Genomic DNA, 7,547 nt, shown 5'->3' with positions numbered 1-7,547 from the left:
ATTTGTCATGCTGGCTGGAACTGATGGAATGTGGTATAATTAATATGCACAGAGTTTGACGTCAGTGACCCAGACCTGAACTTGTTTCACTTCAGCAAGAATGTCGCATCATGACACTAATTGGACCTAATTGGCAGAGGGAGTGCATTATGGGAATTAGTTGCATCATGGGGAAAAGGCCAAATATATGGTTATTGTACTGTAAGGTCTTCCATTTTCCTTTTCCTTTCCTTTTCCTTTTTTTCCTTTTTTTTTTTTTTGCACAGCGTAATATATCAAATACATGGTTCATACTTCATTTTATTCTAACCTACACTGACTGTACATATTAGCGTGTACCACCACAGAACATATGTACTTGTTCACATACTGCAGCCACTGCCTTTTCCACATAAAAAAATGTTATGTGCCATAAATGCTCTATTCATAGCGAAAAAGAGAAATTGCTACAGTTTATATCATCGGCTTTCGTAATGCAGCTCAAAATACGTGGCAAAACAGTTCTGCCTGGAATCAGAATGTCATTATGTCAAAGAGGTAAAGATAGCTGTCTATTTCTATGCATTGTATATGGCCAAACTGTGTTTAGTACATGGAATAATCATTGCACAAAAGATCACTATCTGGGTCTGCCATCAATTTGCAGTTTGTATTAGGCAGCTATGGAGATTTAATCTTTATATACAAGTAACAAAATGGGCTTTTGTACTGACCTATTTTTTAAAAAATCCTTCTCATGGGTGGCTTTGTGGAGCTTAAACCAGAACTTGTAACAGAAGGTTAAATTCTGCTTCACTGCTTAAAATCCAGGGCAGAAGTGTGTGGTGACATCTTTACCTTCTGGCATCTTTTTCCTTTCTGAAATCAGCAGTTCTTTCAACTTGATCATTGTGCATTATTAAAGGTGCTCAATGCAACATTCTGTAACTACAGGATGATTTCTGAAGGATTTCCTCAGCCAGATATGCCTTAAAACAGTGCTGTCAAGTAATTAAAGACTGAATTGATAATGACTGCTTGATTTAAAGAGTTCTTTGCGGTCTCTGTGAATCACACATACAGCTTCATTTCATGCCTGCGCAAATGCCCTCAGAATCTTCTGGAGCCTAAAAAAGTGTTACATCATACCCTCTCCACCACGCATGGTCCCTACCCTACATGTTGATTGACTGCAGTTCTCTTTTTGCTGCCACAGAGAGAAGCTCTCAGGAGTTTTCTTAGTGCATTTGATTCTTTAGGTTTTCTTCAAAACCATCTACTTACCTGTCATTGACTGCCCTCTTCTCTTCAATTCCATCATTCCTTTTTTTTTAAAATGGTTAGTTATTCATGTTACCTAGTCATCACCTCTGAGTAAATGTCTGCATCCACCTTTTTATGGCCCCAGTGGTCCATTCAAAAAGCACATCAGCTGCAGCAGTAAAATCCTCACTGATGGATATTCAATGTGCCTCCTGGATGTTGTAAAGGAATTGCGGCAGAAGCTGCCTAGCCGGCCCACATCTTTGAGGTGAATAGAGAATATATTCACGAAGGCTTTCACGGCCAGGATCTAATGGTTGTGGGTTTTTCGGGCTCTTTGGCCATGTTCTGAAGGTTGTTCTTCCTAACTTTTCACCAGTCTCTGTGACCGGCATCTTCAGAGGACAGCACTCTGTGCTCTGGTGTAGTTGGCTATGGGAGTACAGTATTTATGGCTGTTTGTACCAGTATTCAAGCCTGCCACAAAAAATACAACAAATGCTATGGTCAGCAAAGGACAGAAGGGACCCCCTCACCACTGCAGGAGTATACCAGATACCTTGCAGTTGTGGCCAGGTGTATATTGGAACCACAAAACGAAGCATCCACACCAGAATCAAAGAACATGAGAGACACTGCAGACTAAAACAACCAGAAAAATCTGCAGTAGCTGAACATGCCCTGAAACAAGCTGGACATGAAATTCTATTCCAAAATACTAAAATACTGGACAACACCAGCAATCATTATGTCACACTGCACAGGGAAGCCATTGAAATCCACAAGCACCAGCAAAACTTCATCAAAAAAGAGGAAAGTGTGAAGCTCAACAAAACTTGGCTCCCAGCTCTCAAAAATACAGTGTGCAAAAGGTCAACGAACTCTACCCAGCCACAAGGACAGGGGATCACTACACACAAAAGACCAGCTAATGACACCCATCAACCACAGTGATAGATAATCTCTTCTCCTTAGCACAACAATACACCCACAACAAGACACACCAATCACCCATCTACAGAAAAAGACAAAAGCCTATCTCACAGCCATAAATACTGCACTCCCATAGCCAACTACACCAGAGCACAGAGTGCTGTCCTCTGAAGATGCCGGCCACAGAGACTGGCGAAACGTTAGGAAGAACAACCTTCAGAACACGGCCAAAGAGCCCGAAAAACCCACAACAATCATGAATAAAGAATCTTTACAAGATTCATGACAGGGAAGCCGTCTTCTTCTTTAAACATCCTCTGTCCAATTTTATCAAAGCTGAGGAATCCCAGACCAGCCCTCATGGCTCAGGAAATGCACAAAAAATAGGGACTCAGGCCAGCAAAACTATTGGGAGGTCATCCAAATTTCTGTGAATTTATCCAAACTTGTATAACAAGGAAGCAATGGCTCGGATCACTTTTGGCAAACAAAATAAGGAAAAAGAAGGTCTGTGTTATACCATTTTTCTAAGAACTAAGTTTACTTTATATATACCTACATATTGTTGTTTAGTTGTTAAGTCGTGTCTGATTCTTTGTGACCCCATGGACCACAGCATGCCAGGCCCTCCTGTCTTCAATTGCCTCTTGGAATTTGGTCAAATTCATGTTGGTAGCTTCAATGATACTATCCAACCACCTCGTCCTTTGCACATCATGTGAAAGACAGGACTCTTCGCCTCTTGCCTTCACACTTTCCCAACATCAAGGTCTTTTCCAGGGAGTCTTCTCTTCTCATGAGATGGCCAAAGTATTGGAGCCTGTCCTTCCAGTGAGCACTCAGGGTTGGTTTACTTCAAAATGGATAGGTTTGTTCTCATTGCAGTCCAGGGGACTCTCAAGAGTCTCCTCTAGCACCACAATTCAAAAACATCAATACTTTGGCAGTTTTATGGTCCAGCTATCACTTCCATACGTCACTACTGGAAAAATCATAGCTTTGACTATGCAGACCTTTGTCGGCAAGGTGATGTCTGCTTTTTAAGATGCTATTGAGGTTTGTTATTGCTTTCCTCCCCAAAAGCAGTTGTCTTTTAATTTTGTGGCTGCTGTCACCATCTGCAGTGATCATGGAGCCCATGAAAGTAAAATCTGTCACTGCCTCCATATCTTCCCTTTCTATTTGCCAGGAGGTGATGGGGCCAGTGGCCATGATCTTAGTTTTTTTGATGTTGAGCTTCAGACCATTTTTGGGGGTCTCCTCTTTCACCCTCATTAATAGGTTATTTAATTCCTCCTCACTTTCTGCCATCAGAGTAGTATCATCTGCATATCGGAGGTTGTTGATATTTCTTCTGGCAATCTTAATTCCAATTTGGGATTCCTCCAGTCCTGTCTTTCACATGATGTATTCTGCATATAAGTTACATAAGCAGGGAGACAATATACAGCCATAGTTTGTTATGGTCCACACAGTCAAAGGCTTTTGCATAGTCAATGAAGCAGAAGTAGATGTTTTTCTGGAACTCTCTGGCTTTCTCCACAATCCAGCATATGTTAGCAATTTGGTCTCGAGTTCCTTTCCCCTTTCGGAATCCAGCTTCTGGGAGTTCTCGGTCCACTTACTGTTGAAGCCTACCTTGGAGGACTTTGAGCATAACCTTGCTAGCGTGGGAAGTGAGTGCAATTGTGCAGTAGTTGGAGCATTCTTTGGCACTGCCCTTCTTGGGATCGGGATGTAGACTGATCTTTTCCAATCCTCTGGCCACTGCTGAGTTTTCCAAACTTGTTGGCACACTGAGTGTAGCACTTTAACAGCGTCATCTTTTAAGATTTTAAATAGTTCCACTGGAATGCCATCACCTCCACTGGCCTTGTTGTTAGCCATGCTTTCTAAGGCCCACTTGACTTCATTCTCCAGGATGTCTGGCTACCACAGTATCTGGATGTTCAAAACATCCAGATCTTTCTGGTATAATTCCTCTGTGTACTCTTGCCACCTCTTCTTGATGTCTTCTGCTTCTGGGAGGTCCCTACCATTTTTGTCCTTTATCAAGTCCATCTTTGTACAAAATGTTCTTTTAATATCTCCAATTTTCTTGAACAGATCTCTGTTTTTTCCCTTTCTATTATTTTCCTCTATTTCTTTGCACTGTTCGTTTAAGGCTCTCTTGTATCTCCTTGCTATTCTTTGGAAATCTGCATTCAATATTCTGTAACTTTCCCTATCTTCCTTGCATTTTGTTTCCCCTCTCTGCTATTTGTAAGGCCTCATTGGACAGCCACTTTGCTTTCTTGCATTTCCTTTTCTTTGGGATGGTTTTTGTTGCCTCCTGTACAATGTTACGAGCCTCCGTCCATAGTTCTTCAGGCACTCTGTCCACCAAACCTATTTCCTTAAATCTGTTCTTCACTTCCACTGTGTATTCTTCAGGGATTTGGTTTAGATTATACCTGCCTAGCCCAGTGGTTTTTCCTACTTTCTTCAGTTTAAGCTTGAGTTTTGCTATGATCAGAGCCACGATCAGCTCCAGGTCTTGTTTTTGCCAACTGTATAGAGCTTCTCCATCTTTGGTTGCAGAGAACGTAATTGTAATGTTCCCCATTTTATTAGGTCTATGATTCATTTTATATTATGTAATAGCTCATGCACATTCATATTGCTGAGAGGCGGAGCCGAGAGAGATGCTATAAGAGGCGGAGCCTGAGTCAGCAAGAGGCAGTAAGAGAGAGAGAGTAACAGAGAGTGAACAATGATAAGAGGGAGAAGTAGATAGAATGTGGAGTTTGGGAAATTCTTCTGAGGTGTGATTAGCTAATGAAGACATTCATGAATCAATCTCTGTAATCAATGAACCAAAGTTTTATTTAAAAGACTTTGAAGTGTGGACCTGAATCTTTCTGAGGTAATGATGATTTAGAGATTGCCTGGTGGCAGCAGTGAAAAGAGAGATTGTTTGCCTTCTTGTGCTCTGAGGCTTGAAGGTCAAGCAAAGGGGCACGAGGGTGGACACTACAGTAATCAATCTATTTCGGTATTGCCCATCTGGTGATGTCCATTTATAGAGTCGCCTCTTTTGTTGCTGGGAAAAAAGTGTTTGTGATGACCAGCTTGTTCTCTTGACAAAACTCTATTAGCCTTTGCCCTGCTTCATTTTGAACTCCAAGGCCAAACTTACCTGTTGTTCCTTTCATCTCTTGACTCCCTACTTTAGCATTCCAGTCCACTATAATGAAGAAGAACATCTTTCTTTGGTGTCAGTTCTAGAAGGTCTTGTAATTCTTCATAGAATTGGTGCATTTCAGCCTCTTCAGCATTGGTGGTTGATTCATAAACTTGGATTACTGTGGTGTTGAAAGGTCTGCCTTGCATTCGTATTGTAATCATTCTATCATTTGTGAGATTGAGTCCCAGTACAACTTTTCCCACTCTTTTGTTGACTATCAGGGCTACTCCATTTCTTCTACGGGATTCTTGCCCACAATAGTAGATATGATAATCGTCTGAATTGAATTACCCATTCCCATCCATTTTAGTTCACTGACGCCCAGGATGTCAATGTTTATTCTTGCCATCTCCTGTTTGACCACATCCAGCTTGCCAAGGTACATAAATCTTACATTCCAGGTTCCTATGCAGTATTTTTCTTTGCAACGTTGGGCTTTCCTTTCACTTCCAGGTGGGTCCACAGCTGAACATCCTTTCGGCTTTGGCCCAATCACTTCATTAGCTCTGGAGCTACTTGTACTTGTCCTCCACTCTTCCTCAATAGCATGTTGGACGCCTTCCGACCTGAGGGGCTCATCTTCCAGCATCATGTCTTTTAGCCTTTTGTTTCTGTTCATGGAGTTTTCTTGGCAAAGATACTGGAGTGACTTGCCAGTTCCTGCTCCAGGTGGATCACATTTAGTCAGAACTGTCCACTATGACCTGTCCGTCTTGTGTGTCCCTTCACGGCATAGCTCATAGCTTCTCTGAATTACTCAAGCCCCTTTGCCATGACAAGGCAGCAATCCATGAAGAGGATTGTGTACCTATTTGGAATATATGTGTGTTTAGTCGTTTAGTCGTGTCCGACTCTTCGTGACCCCATGGACCAGAGCACGCCAGGCCCTTCTGTCTTCTACTGCCTCCCGGAGTTGTGTCAGGTTCATGTTGGTTGCTTCGCAGACACTGTCCAGCCATCTCATCCTCGGTCGTCCCCTTCTCCTCTTGCCATCACATCTTCCTAACATCAAGGTTTTTTCCAAGGACTCTTTTCTTCTCATGAGATGGCCAAAGTACTGGAGCCTCAGCTTCAAGATCTGTCCTTCCAGTGAGCACTCAGGGTTGATTTCCTTTAGAACTGATAGGTTTGTTCTCCTTGCAGTCCAGGGGATTCTCAAGAGTCTCCTCCAGCACCACAATTCAAAGGCATCAATTCTTCGGCGGTCTGCTTTCTTTATGGTCCAGCTCTCACTTCCATACATCACGACAGGAAAAACCATATCTTTGACTATTCGGACTTTTGTCGGCAAGGTGATGTCTCTGCTTTTCAAGATGCTGTCAAGATTTGTCATCGCTTTCCTCCCAAGAAGAAGGCGTCTTTTAATTTCAGGGCTGCTGTCTCCATCTGCAGTGATCATGGAGCCCAGGAAGATAAAATTTGACACTGCCTCCATATCTTCCCCTTCTATTTCCCAGGAGGTGATGGGACCAGTGGCCATGATCTTAGTTTTTTTGATGTTGAGTTTCAGACCATTTTTTGCACTCTCCTCTTTCACTCTCATTACAAGGTTCTTTAATTCCTCCTCACTTTCTGCCATCAGAGTGGTATCATCTGCATATCGGAGGTTGTTGATATTTCTTCCGGCAATCTTAATTCCGGCTTGGGTTTCTTCCAGTCCAGCCTTCCGGATGATGTATTCTGCATATAAGTTAAATAAGCTGGGGGACAATATACAGCCTTGCCGTACTCCTTTCCCAATTTTGAACCACTCAGTTGTTCCATGACCAGTTCTAACTGTTGCTTCCTGTCCCACATATAGGTTTCTCAGGAGACAGATAAAGTGGTCAGGCACTCCCATTTCTTTAAGAACTTGTGGAATATATGAGCACTATCTAATTGTGATTAAAATAATGTAGAAGCTAATGCACTTTTATTTACGGTGTTTATTACTAGTCTATACAGTATCTCCACAAATCTCTCTTATTTCTAGTCAATTCTTTATGGGGGGCATTCTACTAGAGCAGTTGCTGCATCTACGGAATTTCTCAAGAGTTCAGTTGGGGAGACATGTAAAGTAGCAACTTATTCACAACATTCGACAATCATCAAGCACTATAAATTGGATGACAGGGCAAAACTTGATGCTACTTTTGGCAGAGCAGTG

This window comes from Pogona vitticeps, chromosome 1, assembly GCF_051106095.1.
Source record: "Pogona vitticeps strain Pit_001003342236 chromosome 1, PviZW2.1, whole genome shotgun sequence".
Taxonomy (NCBI): Eukaryota; Metazoa; Chordata; class Lepidosauria; order Squamata; family Agamidae; genus Pogona; species Pogona vitticeps.
Note: the sequence above shows the minus strand (reverse complement) of the source record.